This window comes from Moschus berezovskii, chromosome 4 (assembly GCF_049115385.1).
Source record: "Moschus berezovskii isolate FMDL1 chromosome 4, NW_MosBer_1.0, whole genome shotgun sequence".
NCBI lineage: Eukaryota > Metazoa > Chordata > Mammalia > Artiodactyla > Moschidae > Moschus > Moschus berezovskii.
This window is the reverse complement of record NC_142463.1, coordinates 112760709-112778516: the sequence shown is the minus strand read 5'-3', so window position 1 is coordinate 112778516 and position 17808 is coordinate 112760709. Positions and strand designations below refer to the sequence as shown.

General features: G+C 53.8%; 1 protein-coding gene across 2 annotated transcripts in view; it reads right to left on the bottom strand.

Annotated features, from left to right (window-relative positions):
- KIRREL1 (kirre like nephrin family adhesion molecule 1) overlaps positions 1 to 17808 on the bottom strand; it is a 104554-nt gene that overhangs the window by 24043 nt on the left and 62703 nt on the right. The window lies entirely within an intron of this gene.

Sequence of the window (17808 nt, the reverse complement as noted above, 5' to 3'; positions counted from 1 at the left end):
AGTGGGCAACTGCGCCAGGTGCCATTCCCCCTTGGACGCTGCCAGCGAGTACATGACGGCATGTTCTGCGGGACAGTCACGTCCACCTGTATGCGTGTAAGTAAGCTTCCTGGGTGGCTGGTGGCGGATCCCAAACAAAGTAGCTCTGAACCCACTTCCCCTGTGCTCACCCCATCGCCCCCGAGCTCTGCAGGCAAGCGTGCACACACACGATGGACACTACAGCACACGCCCAGCCTCCCGCCCCGTGGGAGCTGACAGGGCCACGTGAGTTTGTTCCACTCTCCCTCTGGCTGCCGGAGCTACACATGGCTGCCCGGCTGGCAGCTCGGCCGGGAGCATTTGATTAGAGAACTGCAGAGTAATTGCCTTTAATTGCGGAGCCTAAATGGAGCAGGGAATTGGATTTCGGGTTTCTTCTCCCCCCTGCCCCCCGCACTGCTCCCACCCACCCACTCCAGCCACCGCTGGTCGGCCTGGTGGTGGGTAGTCCTGGGCACTGCACTGTGACTGTCAACTTCCCGCGCTGGGCCCCAGGAGATGGAAGGGCTGCGGGACAGCACAGGGAGAGGTCTGGGGCTTCCCACGCATGTCCCCAATCTGTCACACTCGGTAACCCAAATCAGTTTTCCCCCAGAACTCTGGGGACTCCTCCCCCTTCTTTCCCTCCCCAGCTTCCAAGTCTTTTAGAGACCACAATCCCCAGATCCAACTCTTTCCTAACCCAGCTTTCCAAAATCTCTCTGATCCTCCATCACTCCTATGAGTAAGCAAAAGAATGGTCCCCCGCCCATTCCAAGACCTCCCTCTTATTCACCAGGAACAGGACTCTCATCTTCTCATCCCTCCCTTCTTCTTTTTCCTCCTCCAGCTCCATTTCTCAGCTTTCCAAAACTGCCTCACCTTCCTGCTTCTTCCAGGAAGACCTCCTAGATTGATCTTTTAGTTCCCTGGGCAAACACAGCTTGTCCCACCTTTCAGCCCTGCTGTCACAGCTCTATCCATGGAATTTCCTCTCCCAAGCTCTCAGAGCCTACGTCCATGCTTTTGTTTGGAGGCAGAGGGCAGCTGTGGGTGGCAGTCTTTGCCCTACCTGTCTTTGCCCACACTTCCATTAGAATGGGAACCTCTCCGCAAGGCCAAGGCCCAGGCTGTCTCTTCTCTCTGAATCTCCCGGGACATGTGACATCCACACTGGTTGTTGCCTCTCAAGGAGACCAAGTGAGAAAGGGGCAGAGCTAGAAGTGGACTGATGGCCAGCATCTGATTTATGACGACCAGGCAGCCTCTCTTGGTTAAGTGTGCAAATCCAGTGTTTTGGGTCTGCAGGGTGTCAGTAAGTTAGAAACAGCAGCTCCCCAACTCTCCTGATCTGACATCCCATCTGTGTCTTCTAAGGGGAAAGGAAAAGGCTCACCCATATTTCCTGGGATTAGGGTGGCAGGTGCTGAGATCCTGGGGGAGAGGTGGGTCAGGTGAGCAGCCGGTATTATTAATTCCGGCATTGCCCTCATTATTATTCAAATTTATTCATATCATTGCGCATTTCTCTAGTGCAGCTACAGGCTGCAAATTCTCCACACTCGTGTTTCTCCTTCCCACGGCCCCTGAAGCCCAAGTCAAGGGCTCGTGAGTAGAGTGGCCTGTGCACCCTGGCTCAGAGATGGAATTTATATTCACAGCTTTGCTGCATGGGGCCTGGACACCCTGGTCTCCTGTTGAAGTCTCCTGAGGACAGTGAGAAGCTGGTTCCTTGTCCACTGGTAGGTCAAGGAGGCAGCAGGATGGAGGCGGGAGGCCCTGGGAGTGCGAGTCAGAGATGGGTGGGCGTCTCGCCAGAGGGAGTGATGTGACCTTGGCCTTGTCACTGCCCCTTCCCGGCCTCCTCCACGTGCTCACCTATACAGTGACAAGTCGGGCACAAGGACTGCAAAGTCCCTTTGAAGAGTAGAGGTTTAGGAAACACTTAGGTTTGCGTAGTGCGTCTGCCACACACTTCCTACCAGCGTGACTGTGGCCAAGTTATCCTGAGCCTCATTCTCTTTACTGGTAAACTGGGGGACGATGACACCTACCTCGGACTGCTGGAGAGTTAAATGGGAAGAGGTGGATGATTTGCCTGGTACATTCCCTGGCGTGTGCTCTCGGAATGGCAGCTATGAGCTTATTTATCCCGGGCAGTTAGACAATCAGAGGGACGGATGGAGACCTGAGCAGTGACATGACAAAGACGACATCTGTCATTCTGGGGTCTTTGAAATACAGTCCCCTCTTGGCGTAGGCTTGGTTGAAGCAATTTAGTCTGGAGACAGGGGGATGGAAGCAATGACTCCCAAGAGAGTCCAGAGAGGAGGAGAAACAAAGGGTCTCAGGAGTTTAACTCAATGGAGAGGTCCTGTGGATCCTGAGCCTGCAAAAGTGACAGGCGATGTTTGCTGACCCCCAAACAGCCTCTGCAGCCAAGACAGTATCTAAGCCACAGTCCAGATGCCCGTGGGTTGTCCCGACCTGGATCATGATTAGGAGAAAGCCCTAAGCCTGCTGCGCCACAGCCAAGGCCCACTCACTCTTCTTTGCACACCCCAGGCTTCTGTCCTTGTCTCCAGGTCCTTATACAGTCCTTTCCTGGGCAGAACACTGCTCCCTCTCCTTCCCTTGGAATTCGAATAATCACCTCCCCTGTGAAGTCCTCCCTGCTTGCCCGAATGGCCTCAGAGTCCTCTGTACCCACTTCCCACCTCTGCTAGTGGGTGAGTCCATGCTGCACTACCTACCCCTGCCCTGCCCAGGGAGAACTCCTTGCGTCTGGACTGTGTCACTCAGAGCATCCGCCCCATCACCCAGCACAGGGCCTGACTGACAGGCACACAAAGGTGTTGTGAGTAAGTCTGTTGATTGATGGAGTGAGAATGACCAAATGCCTGAATAAACAGTCCTGCCCATGCAACCCCATCAGGGAAGGAGGCAGATACCCCGTTCTCCTGGTCAGGCTCAAGGACTGCAGCAAAAGCAGGCAGGGCAGGAGAGTGGGAGGGCAGGGCAGGGTTCTCCCTGCAGGCAGAGGAGTAAGAGTGCCGGGGGCAGGCCTGGGGGGCTCCCTGAAGCAGAGTAGGTGGAGCAGAGCTGGGACGGGGAGGGGAACAGAACTCTGGAAGGTTCTGGTGCAATGATGGGGGTTAGTGAAGAGGGGATATGGGGACTGCTGAGAAAAAAAGCCTAGAAAGTGGGCAGAGAGATACAGGCTTCAGACAGGCACAGTAGGAAGGGCAGAGGTCGCTTTACAACCGAAAAGGAGGTACTGGGTATATGTCAAGAAGGCACCAAGAACAGGTACCAGCGGCCTCACAAGCATACACACATATCAGAGAACACACACCTGCCTCGGAAGTCCTGGTGGCCTGGGTCTTCCACCGGCTGTGACATGTGACACAGAACGGAGTCTGCACTGGCAGTGGGAGTGGGCGTGGGGGGTGAAATGCCGGCCCCACCCCCACATCTACAGGCTACTTCCAGGAGATATTAGAAACGCAGGGGAATGGTTTGACCTGGGATGGGGGGCCAGGTGGGAGGGGAATCAAGGAGGGCCTGAACACAAACAGAACGCTGACAACAGACCAGCCTCGAAAGCAAAAGCAGTGCCGTCGAATAAGCCGCCTCTCCTGCCTGGAAGCTCCAGTCTGGGGCAAGTGCAAAGCCCCACGTGTGTGTCTAAGTGAATTCCCTTCTGCTTTCAGCCTACTGTTTCCCTGTCTTCAGACACTGGCAGATGTTGGTGAGCTCTCAAGCAGCCATCGTGAAGGCAGGCAGAGAAGTGTGCTGCACACGGGTGCACGGGAGCTCACACACTCAGACCAACAGGGAGCCTGGCAGGGGCGCGGCTGGGAAGCAGAGACAAAGAGTGACCCCCACCCGGCAGAGGGAGAGGGAAAGGAGAATGGAGGAGAAGCAGGAAGGGAAGAGGAAGAGGAGATCTCGGTTGGAAAGAGCCCAGGAAACAAGAAGACGCGGGCCCAGGGCAGAGACACAGAGAGACAAGCACCAGCAAAGATCTAGTGACACAAAGACCCAGGGAGCCACAGAAACCCAGGCCAAGGCAGGAGAGCAGGCAGGCTGAGGGTGGCGGGCAGATGGGGACGCAGAGAAAAACAAGGACAGCAGGGCAGGGAGGCGATGGTGAGTGTGGTCACGGGGGGGCCAGGGCCTCATCTCCAGGCGGGTTCTAAAAGACATGTTGCCGGGAGGCTGGCATCTCAGACTCCAGGTGCCCCCTCCCCAGTATTGTCACTAGGACAGCAGATTCCAAGGAGGCTCAGGCAGGGATTGCAGGCAGGTGAAGAGCTGATCAGTGTGGGGAGGCCAAGGGGAGCACAGAGGGACCTTGGGGAGAAATGAGAAGAGCAAGACAGGGGTGCCGCAGGGCAGAGGCCTCTGGGCTCCTCCCTGGTCCCCCCAGCCCTCTTCCTTCTGAGTTAACCCTGGGCCTCACCACCCTTCCCCAGAGCCCAGAGCACCTCTGGCCTTCATCTTGGGGTGGTTCCTCCCCTATTCTTCCTCCCCATTGTTTGAGCTCCTCGTTTTAGCACTTATCACAGCCTGCTTTGGATTAAAAGTTACTCATGTTTGTGCGTTTCTGCCTCTCCCTCTCTCCTGGGAGCCCCCGGAGAACAGAGATGCTTCAATTTTCCCTTCTTGTGCCTTCAGACCTAGCAACGTTCCTTAGTAATGCTAACTCCCAGTTAGGAGATGCTGACTATGTACTGGGAGCCACTGCACACGCCTCAGAGACACTGCTCCCGGCATTGTAATCCAGGACACAGTGGTGGTTACGGTCTCCATGTCACAGTAAAGGGAAAGAAGGAAGCGGCAGAGACGGACTTTTAGGCAGTATACTCCCTGGGGCTTCCCTGGTGGCTCAGATGGTAAAGAATCTGCCTGCAGTGCGCAGACCCTGGTTCAATCCTAGGGTCAGGAAGACCCCCTGGAGAAGAGAATGGCAACCTACTCCAGTACTCTTGCCTGGAGAATTCCATGGACAGAGGAGTCTGGTGGGCTGCAGTCCCTGGGATTGCAAACCGTTGGACAAGACTGAATGACTAACACACACACGCCCTGCTCTTGGTGCCACGCTGTGCCGTAAGATTATCCAAGAAGCACTTCCTGAATGTATGGGACTCGTGCCACCCCCGCGCCCACCCACCACAACCACCCCAGAGAAATTCTGGTGCCCCCGACCCCTGCACTCATGTCCTATTCTGATCTCCACTCTACACTCAGACCTGCATCTTAACTGTGTTTACCTCCCGGAAGGCAACCCCCCCTCCTCAGATCTGGGCTGTACTCTGTAACCACTCAGGCTTTGCCCCACGTGCTGCCACCATCCATCAGAGCAGGCTTGGTGTAAGTGTTCCTACATGAACAGAGAGTGGGTCCAAAGCCAGCATCTGGAGGTTTCAGTCGATCACAAAACGCCATCCGTTAAGCCACCGACACCCCGCAGTAGGAGCCGTAGGGCTCATACAGCCCCTGCTTATGACGTGCCAGGCACTGTACCAGGCACCACACTGAGACTAGTTTACTCAATGCACACGACAACTCGATATGGTAGGTGCCGTTATTAGCCCTAACAAGGGCGCAAGGTTCAGAGAGATGAGCAACTTCCTTCCAGGCACACAGCTGCTGAGTCTGGGCCAGTAAGCACAGTGAGGGGCCGGGCAGCCGGCTCCCCTGGGACGCCGTCTCTCCAGCCTGGTCTCTCACCATCTTGGGCCTCTCAGCTCAGACCCTGGCCACTGTGCAGACTGGGGCCTCTCCACCTCCCCTTGGCAGGGCCCCCTCTCTAGGACACCCTCTGCTGGCTCTCAGCACCACGCCCCCTCTCCTTCCCAACCCTGAGCGTCCTGGGGTGACACTGCTGCCCAGCCCAGCTGGCTCTCCACCTCCCTCTCCCTCCGCACAGCACAGAAGAGGCCACCTGTCCCTACCTCTGTGTGTGAACACATTTGCTCCCACTGGGTGTGTTCCTGGGACTGGGGACCAGGCTTCCACAAAGGCCTGGTGAAGACAGTGAGATGCCATCCCTTAAAAAAAAATTTTTTTTTGGCCACCCCATGTGGCATGTGAGATCTCGGTTGCCTGACCAAGGCTCTAACTGTGTGCCCCCTGCCTTGGGAGCGAGGAGTCTGAATCACTGGAGCATCCCATTGGAAAAAAAAAATCATTTGTCTGCGCTGGGTCTTAGTTGCGGCATGTGAGATCTAGTTCCCTGACCAGGGACCGAGCCCAGGCCCCCTGCACTGGGAGCTCGGAGTCTTAGCCACTGGATCACCAGGGAAGTCCCTGAATCCCATTTTTGACTGAAAACTAGGCAATGACCTCTACATCTACCATAGAGAGGCTGGAAATGCTGACAGATTCTCAGACACAGTTGTGTACTTCTTGTGCACGCATGTACATACAAGTACATATGTTCACTGGTGCCCCCCCACACACACACAAACACACACACACCCTCTTGCACCTCTGCATTCAAGTGGACTGCATGGGCGCCTTTCTGCACCCGTGTCTTGGCACATGGACCTTGGTGGTCATGTTCCCGGAGCCTTGCCTGCCAGGCCAGCTGGGAACCAGAGGAGTAGGGCCAAGCACAGGAGCCGCCAAGGAAGCTGGGCTGCAGGAGATGGGGGTGGCGGAGGCCAAGCCCTGTCTCCCCGGATTTATCAAACAAGCAGTAATGAACCCCCTGGGCCGGAGCAGTCCCCATGCTCACCACTCCAGATCGCTGCTGGTTCAAAGGGAAGCCTTTGATTCGCACCGACAGCTTTCAGATGGAACTAAATCTCTCCACACTCCACTCTTCCTCCTGCCACCCTCCCTCCCTCCCTCTCTGCCCTCACAGCTTTGCTCTCGCACCCTCCCTCAGGCTCTCACCCCTCCCCAGCCACCCCCTCTCCCGCTCTATGAAAAATACAACAGCCAGAGAGGGCCCCTCCCCTTGGTTGGATTCTCTCATGGAGAAAAGAGGATTGCCAATTCTCTGGGCTAGGCCAGCAAAAGGGAGAGGAGAGAAGAAAGAGAGATTTGCACTTTTGATAGAGGAGAGAAGGCAGCGGGGAGAAGGGAGGAAAGGGGGGTTGCAGAGAGAGAAAATGCAAGCAAGAGCAAGCGCTGGCGGGGCAAAGACATGGAGCACAGGAGAAAAGACAGAGATCCTGGCTGCCCCACAGCGGAGCCACAGAGGCAGAGACAGAAGCAGATCCAGGACCCTTGGAACAGAAGCTGCCAGGAGGGAAGTACCTCGCCATCTAGCTGACTGGCATGAGGGGTGTGGGTCTGAAGACTCTGCTTTATACAGGGCCCAGCCTAGAATCCAAGTGTCCAAATGTGATGTGACCCAGTGACTGTAAACCCCTTCTTGAACAAGTCAGGGGTCAGGGGTCAGAAAGCTGCACTGACTTGCTTCCAGCAGGTAATCTCGGGCTTGGCTGTGAGCAGAGGTCTGGTGATGCTGACATCAGATGGATGCCCCATGACAAGTTACCAAGCATTCAAAGACTATTAAGCCCCGACCCTGCTGCCCACCAGCATTTACCATACCAAAGTACTGTGCCTGCACTTCACAATTTGAACTGAAAAAGACCCAGTGGGCAGCACGGGCCTGAGGAACAGATGCCTCGACTCCAACTTCACCCTCTTCCCATGTTTGGTCCTTTCTCATCCCACAAGGTCAAAGCCAGAGGCAGAAGAACCAGTTTCTCTTCCCTCCCTTCCATCAGCTTGGCCAAGCCACCCTGAAGTCTGTCTCCAAGGCTGGGGCTTGATAGGGACAGCTGAAGGGGAATCTTTCCAGGGACCAGATAGGCTTTTACAAGTGGCCACAATCTGGCCTGGTTTCCTTGCATTAAACAGACCAGAGAAACTGGCCGCAGGGCTGGTATTCATGGTGACAGGACACAGGAGTTTATTGGTCTGGCCAGCGTGTTAGTCCCAGCAAGAGGCAAGAACAGAACCTTGAAAGAGGCCAGGGGAACTGGCCCAGCACTGCCTGCCAGGAGGGTTGGAGTACAATGGGCCAGAAGTCAGGAGGCAGGGGCTTCCCAGTCTTGACCCCACCCCACCCAGCAGCACGACTTTGCGGGGTGGGGAGGAGGGGTCACTTCACTTCTCTGGGTCTCAGCTCTTTGTAACGGGAAACAGGTAAAGTTCTAGGCTCTGAAGGACCTCTCTGGCTCTGAGGTTCTAAGATTCTACTGCATCCCCTGCTCTTCTGGGGCCTCAGGTGGACCTTGCTGACATTTCTAAGGACTCAACCCAGTGCTCCAGACTGTGAGAGAGCTGGCACACCTGGGGCCATCCTGGCCTTTCCTTCCAGCAGGCGTGTGGAAAGAAGGCTGCAAGTTTTTGACATTAAGACAGTAGCTGAGAAAGGTCAGTCTTTGTTTTCCCTGTAAGGAGCTCCCCATCAAGAGTTCCCTTCCAGGAGGTTCATGGTGGGAAAAAAAAAAGAGAGGATAAGAGGGCAGGCAGTCCTGGGTCTCCAAAGTGACCTGCCAGCCCAGACCCACTCACAAGAATGTCGAGCTCCTGAACTGAAAGACGGGCAGGTGCGGCTGGGAACACTCCCCCCACCCTGCTGCATTTGGCCGTCCAGCCCCCTCTGCCCTGCCAGCCTGAGGCACCTGGGCCAGACCTGATCTGACAACTTTATGCAAATGCGCCCTGGCAGGGGACCCTGAGAATGTTCTATGGGAAGGACAACAGCGTTGCAAGCCCAAGTGGGGTTGGCTGGAGCAGGTATGACAGGCGGGAGGAGCAAGTGGGGAGGGTGGCAGGGGTGGTGGATGGTCTGCTGAGAAGCTGAATTTCAATCCGTCTTCAGTGGGCGAGGGAAGGGCAGTGCAGGAGAGAGGAGGCAGGTGGCCGGCAAGAGAGAAGACGGAGAGTAAGCAGAAAGACAGCAAAAGGCAGGGAGAGAGGGGGAAGGAGAAGGGGACAGTCACAAAGTCAGAGAAGGGACGGAGGACAGGACAAAGAGACCAAACACAGAAAGAGAACGTCAGTTTAGAAAGAGGATCTGAAGGCTGGCACTGGAAAGGGCCTTAGTCACCAGCTCAGAACCTTTATTGTGAAGAAGCTTGGGCTCGGTAAAAGGAGAAAGGTATTTGGGGGAAGCATGCCCCCCAAACTTCTGGTGGCAGCCTCCAAGTTACAGAGGGCTCCTCTCCCCAGGGTCAGGGTGCAGCCCCAAACCTCCTCACCCTGCGATGGTGATGGGGGCAAGATGCGGGGTGGTCAGCAATCTTTACCTGGGCACCCTGCCTTCCCTAAAAGAAGTTGGGGAAGCAGCAAGGGAGAAACCGGAGAAGCTGGGAAGACGTCATTTGTAAGTGGGGAGTGAGAGTCAGGAAAGGTGTAACTGACCATCTGGGAGAGGAACGGGGATGGAGATAGGAAATCGGAGCAGGGGCGGGGGCAGCAGAGGCCCCGGGGGCTGTGCAGGCAGATGGGCGGGGAGATCTGGGGCGGATTACCACCCTTGGGCCTCATCGGAAGGTCTTGAGCATTTAGGTCAAAGTAAAGGAGTGAAATCCTTGAGAAATGGAAGGGATTTTGGAAAGGATTAGCCAAGTGGGGAGGAGGAGAGGATGAGGTGCCTGGATCTGAGGTAATTCCCGAGGCAGCCCATGGACGGCCCTGGTGTCTACCCACAAACGGAAGGGGGCCCAAGTCACTGCTCCCCCTCACCCCCCTCCCATAGGAGCCCCCAGGGGGCTAGTGCATCCTCGCCCTGGGCAGCAGTGTGCCCAGGAGGGAAGCCAGTGTGTCACCTGTCAGACACCTACCAACCCCGGGGAAACAGGCAGTCCATCCTGGGGTCTGACCCCATTCCCTCCTCCCACTGTGAACCGCTGCCCTCTGGCTCCCCCTCAGGCAGGGAGGCACAGGGGCCCCTACAATCTCCGCTCTGAAAGCTCCCTCAGCTTGCTTTAACATTCTTAGTTACCGTGTTATGAAAATGGCTTCAGAATACAATCTGAGAGTAGCGAGAATTGTACCCCTGAGGCCCCCGGGCAGGCTTGAAGCCCAGGAAGAAATGCAGGCTGGTCCCCAGACCGTCTCCATAGAAGTCTCCCGGCACTTTTAGGAACAGTCGCCAGAATGAAAGTGAAAGTGTTAGTCATTCAGTCGTGTCCGACTTTGCGGCCCGCATGGATTGTGACCACCATGGACTGTGGCGTGCCAGGTTCCTCTGTCCATCGGACTCTCCAAACAAGAATACTAGAATGCCGTTCTTTAGGGGATCTTCCTGACCCAGGGATCAAACCCAGGTCTCCTGCATCGCAGGGAGATTCTTTACCGTCTGAGCCAACAAGTTGCCAGAATAAACAGCCTTAAATCTGAGAAATCCAGAAACGTGAGGGCTGGGGCAGCACAAAGGAGGGCATTCTCCTCTTTAATCAGGAGCCAGAAGGAAATATGGGTCTTCTGAGTCCCAGTTCGATCCCTGGGTTGGGAAGATCTCCTGGAGAAGGGATAGGCTACCCACTCCAGTATTCATGGGCTTCCCTAGTGGCTCAGATGGTAAAGAATCTGCCTGCAATGCGGGAGACCTGGGTTCGATCCCTGGGTAGGGAAGATCCCCTGGAGGAGGGCATGGCAACCCTCTCCAGTATTCCTGCCTGGAGAATGCCTATGGACAGACAAGCTACAGGGGGTTGCTCTGTTGGACATGACTGGTGACTAAGCACAGCACAGAGACCTTACAGGAGGTCCTACGGACATGTCTCCACTGCTGTTTAACGAGCTTTGTTACATTTTTGCATCAACTCATACTCCACCTACCTCAAAATTAAAGAATAAAAAGAAAGAGAAATAGTAGCAGGTCAGATCCAGGTGTTAGACCTTAATTGCCTCCCAGAGTCAGGAACCCTTCAGCACAGGGACTCTGCAGATTCTCCAGCACTTCCAGATGGACTACCTGACTCTCAGAGCCAGGTGAGCAACGAACCTGGGAAGGCATGGGGCTCTGAGGAGTGGCCTTGACCTTGGCTCCGCCTGCGCACTAGTGCCTCTGAGAAAGGCTGCCTTGGCAGACATGCGTCACACCCATAACGAAGGCGCATCCCCAGGCTCCATCACTGAGCCTTCCTTACAAACCCCTAGAATGGACATTAATGACTGTGGCGCCCAGGGGAGCAGATTTTTTTTATTCACATAAGAACTTTCTAGTAGCACTTGGCAGTGAGCTCCTTGTCACTAGAAGTATTCAAGATAAGGGTGGATGACTACAGACAGCAGTGCTCCAGAGGGCTCTGGATAATATTTAAGATCCCTTTCAATTCTGGTTCTTCATGATTCTGTTCACACACCTCATATCCTACTTTGGACACACACCTATCAAATAATCAATTTGTAACAGTTCAATCAAGGTGGACTGAAATGGTTTGCAGAACTGAACTTTAAAAGAAGGAATTCTGAACAGAGCCATCTGAGGCGGGGTGGGGTGGTGGCGGGAAGAGTTCAAGAAAAGCATCTAGGCTGGCAGTCAAGGATTAAGTAAGACTTTGGTCCCGTGGCAATTAACCATAAAACTTCAATGTTTCATGTAGTTTGAGACCTGCGGTTTATTCTGTAACTAACTATATTGTATTTTATTCTCGCTCCTTTTTCACATGAAGAGATTGCAAACTCCTTGAGGTGACAGATATGATGTTAGTTGTGTTTGTCCCAGAATGTGCTTTGCACACAATAGGTGCTCCATAAATGTTTATCATATGATTATCTGAATTAATGGATAAAGCACCTGCACCCAGAGGATGTCAGCTCAATTTGACATTCATTCATTCCTGTAACAAGCATTTTAGGAGCGTCTACTACCAACCAGGCACTGCCCTGGGCCCTGAGATGCAAAGTGAACAAGACAGACCTGTTCCTGCCCCCACCTAGCTTCTACTCGAATATCCGGGCAAGATGGCATGATGAGGGTCCCGATGGAGTGATGTCAAGGAAAGAGCATTACACCAATGAATGTTTCCCACGTCTGACTTCCACCCCGGTCTGCCCTTGGGCTGAGACCCCTGTCTTGTTACCCCGTGTTTCTTCTCAGTCCTTTCCACATCGTTCTGGCCAAACACTGTAGACCTCGCTTGGCACACGGTAGGTATCCAGTAAACTCATTTACTGATGAGAACTGCTTTGAGTCTTGAGCACAAGATGGATTTCAACAGCCAGAGTGCTGGGGGAAGGGCATTCCAGACAAAAGGAACAGCATGAGCCAAGTCATGGAGACTTAAAAGACCAGCAAGCAGTTGGAAGTGGCGGGAATTTGAGCAGATAAAGAAATCAGAACCAAGGTCATATCTCTTTAAAAATTAAACAGTTTCTCCTTCTGGGCATTCCTGCCTCTACCCTCCAGAAGCTTCTAGGCCGTTGAGAAAGACTGAGGGCATGACATAGAAAGAGGTCCAGATTCAGGAAGACAGAAGTAGAAGTTGGGGCTGATCCAGGCTGCACAGACTCACCCTGTGTCCACCTGGTAAGATTTGGGGATGGGGTTAGAAGGGTCCAAAGGACCAAGGTGGCTGTTTGAAGGTGGATGGAGTGTGTGAGACCGCGCTTGGTGTGTCCTTGTTTGCATCCATGTGTCCAGTGAGCTTGTGTGTGTTAGTGAACATCTACATACAAGTGTTGGTACGCAGCCACCCAAATGGAGAATGGGGCACTTTCTGCCTATAACTGGGACATTCGGGGCTTTTCCAATTAATCTCCATTAAAAAGATTTCCCGCAAAGGCACTTCTCGAGGCCCCAAGTTGGGGTCATCTGGATCAATCCTGCATAAAGTAAAAGCAGCTCCGACCAGCAGCTCAATCGATCCATCTAACTTGGTTCATTCTACACGTGCAAGGGGCACGGAATGTTAATTTGCTGCGGGGAGCTGAGGGAGCCCAGCAGTGGAGGCTCTGTAATTAACAGCTGGAGGAGCAGGGTCTCAATATGGTGGTATTCAATTGCAGCAGCCGGCATAGGGGAGGGAGCACCCACAGGTAGGTCTTCAGTGTTGATGAGCACTGGTCTCTCTGTCTGTTCCTGATCTTTCTTGTTCTGCCTGACTCAATTTGCCTGCCAAATGAAACACAAATGCCCCAAGAACAGAGAAACCCAGGAAAACCAAATCATTCATCTAACTACTGTTGCAAGTTTACAGAATATTGATGGTAAGACCTGGTGCTGGGGACCAGCTGGGAGTCCAAGGCAAGAGTCCATGGAGAGATCTTCTCTTCTAGGCCATGAACACTGGTGACTGTTCCCCAAAGCATGTGAAAGCCAAAGCAGCTCTTTGGTCTTATTTCCATGAGGGAGGCAGGAATTCAGCAGAAAGGGGACAGCACCCTGCATCCTCAGCCACCCCAACATCTCCTAGCAGGCCTACACCTGCTCCCAGTCAGAGTCTGCTACAAATCTTTCAAATTCCTATTCTCCAGGCAGTCTTCCCAGAGGGTTATGAAGAAAGTATTGCTTTTCCTCTCTCATCCCTTCCAAACCAGCCCCTCTGGCCTGTGCCTTCATCAGCTTCTCCCACATGCTCATGCCCTTTTCAGCTTTTCTGCCACAAAATTTCTCCAAGAATTTCACTGACCCGGAGACACCCAACCCTGCTCACTTGTCTCTCTGTGCTGTGTTCTGTGTCAGCCTCAGGACAGCCCAGATGCCAGAGGAGAAGCCAGGAACATGCATAGACATCCATTCAGGTACAGGAGAGACCCTGGAGAAATCAGCCTGCCCCTCCCTTCACGCTTTCTCTCTGCATCTCTGATTCTTTCCTTCCCTTTTTGATCTCCCTGTGTTGCCCCCCAGAGAAATGGAGAGTTGGAAGTGGGGGAGTCCTCTCCTTCCTCCACCTCTGTTGTCCCCGGTCTCTGCAATAACCTAATGATTTCTCATTTAGCTGCCAAGCCCTCGATGGGGAGAGGCGCCCTTTGATTGCTTGTGACACCAATCTCACAACAAATTTAGCACCTCGTTTCCTGGACGAGCCAATATTCCTCCTCGATTATCTCCCTGTGAGGGGGGACAGGGTGCCGTGCATTCCAACGAGTGGCTTATGCCTTGCCCCGGTATCAGAGTCAATCAAGCTCACAGCTCTGGGAAGGAAGGATGGAAGGGTGGGGTGGGAGAAGGTTCTCATGGGAGCACAGGAGAGCTCCAAGAACAAGAAAAAGACAAGGAGGATGATGGGGAATAGATAAAAGCCTCTGGAAACCTGGCTCTCAGCAGCTTATATGCAGCTTCTCTGAGGTGGGGATGGGAGTGGTGTGACCTTGACTCAGATAATTCTGGAACTTCCTTCCTAAGCCACGCCTGAGACCCTGGCATTTCATCCAGCCACCCCCTAGATCTTAGTGTGGGGCTAACAGAGGGAGGAAAAGGATGCCCTGGAGTCACCCTATTTCACCTTGGAATGAAACAAGGGAGGAAGGGTAACTTCTGGACCCCAGGCCCCCCACTCCAGCATTCCTCAGCCCCTTGCATCCCATGGAAATAACTTTCCTGAACAAAATCACTTGCTCCCAGCTGATGAGGGGAGATGAAAAGAAATTTCTCCAGCCCAAGAGGCAGTGAGTTGGAGGGATGCGGTGGGAGATTCTCTGAAAGTAACCTACGGAGAAGGAAGGGCAGGCTGAAATCAGAGCTGCAGGGGACTTCTGACAGGACCCTAGAAAATGGATCAAAAGAGAAGCGGGGAGGGAAGTTGTGAGGAAATATTGCTTCAGGGTAAGAGGGGAAACGAGGGGAGGCCAGAGGACCAGGAGAACCCCACTGGAGACAGAGGGTCCCAAACGTGCGCCCACAGAAGTGAGAGAGCCTGAGCTAGGTGGCAGTGTGCAGGGGAAAGGAGGTGGGTGGGCGCGTATGGCGGGGAGATGGAGAAGGAGGGGCAAAGGACGGAGATGCCCAGGGCATGAGCAGCGCGGGGACAGGAGTATCAGGCCACTGCCCCCAGGAAGGCAGGATGCAGGACACCTGCCAGGAGAGGCGGAGGGAGGTGCAGAAGAGGAAGGAGGAAGGGGCTGATCGCCAGGAGGGGGAGCAGATGGTTGCTGTCATTAAACGGATTCCAGTAAGTCCAGGATGCCTTAGACAGCAGAGACAGGCTCGGGTAAGCAGTGGGAGGGGGGAATCAAGGAGCAGAGTCTTGGAGGACGCCCCACACCGACCTGTACAATTACACATCAACCCTCCTGATTCCTCCTTCCACACTAACCTCAAGCAGGAACCCCTAACCCAGCTTCAACCCAAACATCCATACCAATCTGAACCTATCCTAACAATCATTCTAACCCCAAATCTGAACTAGAACGTGAGCATTTAGAAGACCTCAGGGTCTGGTTAGCAGGAGTGATCAATAGATGTTTATTGAATATAGGAACACAGAAACCAAATCTTAACCCCCACCCTTAACAGTCACCCCTGCTTCAAGCCTGACCCCTCCTGCCTACCCCAACGCCCTGCTGTGCACTGGTCAACTCTAGGCCCCAGCCCTCACTCTCTTCCTACCACAGTCCTAAAGGCCACATTCTTAACTACGGTTTCACTTCATTAACTATAATCTGCTTTCTTTTTTTTCTCCCTCCACACCTCTGGGTAGGTGGTTCAAATTCATCTGGGCAATCAAGAGTAGAGACAAATAGAAGACAACAACTCCACCTGGAGGCCAAAACAAGGTGGGAAGGTAGCGCTGAAGACGCAGGCTAATCGTGGATATTTTCTTCTCTGCCCGGAACTTTCTGCCCAGGGTCCTAGAAAGCGGGATGGAACACAACCATGAGGTTCAGGGCAAAGGAGCCTAATGCTTGAGACCCCAGGAAGAGTGAGTCAGAGCTGAAGAGGCAGCGTGAGCAGAGAGAAATATGACAGAATAAGTGAATGGGCTCCAGGTCAGGAAGCAGAAACCCGACATCTATCTCCTGCTCACAGCTCCAACCCTGGGGTCACTTGCCAGGACACAGGGAACAGGAAGACTTCATAAGGTGTCCCTGAAGCCCCGCAGCAGGGAAGGTGCTGGGAGGGTACCAGGATGCTCCAGAGACTTTGCCTATTGGCCCCCTGACTCTGGAACAAGGAACAGCTCCCTCTGGGCTATCCTTCCTCCAAGGAGCAAGGCTTTCTCCATCTCTCAGGACCCGTCGTCACAGTGCCTGGGAGAGGAGCTGAGTACTCCGTTCTGTTCTTGCTGCAGCCAAATCTATTGGGATGTATGACGGATGAGCTGGGTTTGGACCCCCAGCTCAGCGAGTGGGATGATGGAGTTAGCCTGTCACTCTCCCAGGGGATGAAGCGTCAGTCCCTGATGTCGTCTGGGACGTGCACACCTCTGAGAGGTCTTCCTAACCAAGATTCCTGGGAGATCCGTCTCCAACCACTTCTTGACAGAAAGACCTCTGAGCACTGAAACTCCTGCACCAGCTCCCTGGGCTCTGCCGAAAGCCAGGTCTGGAACCCCGGTACGAGAATCCCCGGCCCTGGGTGAGACTCAGTGCCTCCGGCCAGCTGCCGCCTCTGTAGGGGGCACTTTGAGGGAGGGAGTGGGAAAGCCTGGCTCTGCTCAGCTGGGGCCTCCAGGCATTTCTCAGTGACAGCCATGGGCCTTGGAAGCCTGGGGCAGGGCAGGCAGGGAGGAGGGAGAGCAATGGTACAGAATAATAATGAAGGATTTTTAATAACTCGTCAGCTATGGTGTCAGCTCAACAGCAGCGGCAGCACAACCCGTTGGGAAAACTTTGTGAGGAATTGTCTTCCTGGGAAGTGAGAGGAGTCGCAAGGGCTGAGGGCGAGGAGAAGCATTCTCCTCATCCCCGGCCACACAGAGCTTTGAGTTAGCATCCAGCCAATGGTGCAGGGTGAAGTGCAAACAGAGTCACAGAGCCCCAGGCCTGGCCCTCTGGGAGCTTCCACTCCGGGCCAGACCCATGGGTCACAGCCAGGGCTGAGGACAGCAGCGGTCTGTAAAGTCACTGCAGAGCACAGGCAAGCCCCTTCCAGGAAAACACAGCCCTCAGCTTAATTTCTGAAGTCAAACAGCTAGAAGGCAATTACACACTTATCAAAGGGCTCCTTCTCTTTACCTAATAATTCACTAAGGAATTGTTTGAAGTAGGAGTGTCCTCAAAGACACTGTTAAGAGAAAGCCCTGGTGACCATCCTCCCCTCATTTTTCAGATGAGGACACAGGTCCAAAGAGGCTGCAAAGACAGCTGGTGGCTGGGCAGGACTCCCTGAAATGAGAGATCCAGGTCTCAAAAAAGTAAATATGATTTTATAAAAATAGAATCTCCGTATATTTTTCCAGGGCCAACTGCGACAGAGAGGGCAGTACCCTGGGACTCCAGTGTGTCAAGGGCAGCTACCTTTTAGGTGGGAGCCACAGGGGAACTTGGGGTAACCCATCATAACAATTATATGCCTTCTCTTTTCCTCGGATCATTCTAGGAAGGCTTCCTGGAAGCAGTGGCTATGGATGTGGGCTGGGAAATGGAGAGATTTCTCAAGCCCTTGCAGTGATAGGGACAAAAGGGTTTAGTGACATAGATAGAGGGGAATATTCGAGGTCTATGAAATACCCTGGAAAGGAATGAAAAGATGAGCGTATTTAGACACATGTGAAAGGCACAGGGGCTGACGTGCGAGAGCTCAGAACGGTTCCAGTCCTTAGGAGGTCAAGGACCCTAAAAGTTTATTGGCTCTGAGCAGACCACCAAAGCCAAGGCAGGGTTTCCCCTCCAAGTCCATAGTGGTGAGCTAGCTGGGCTCCT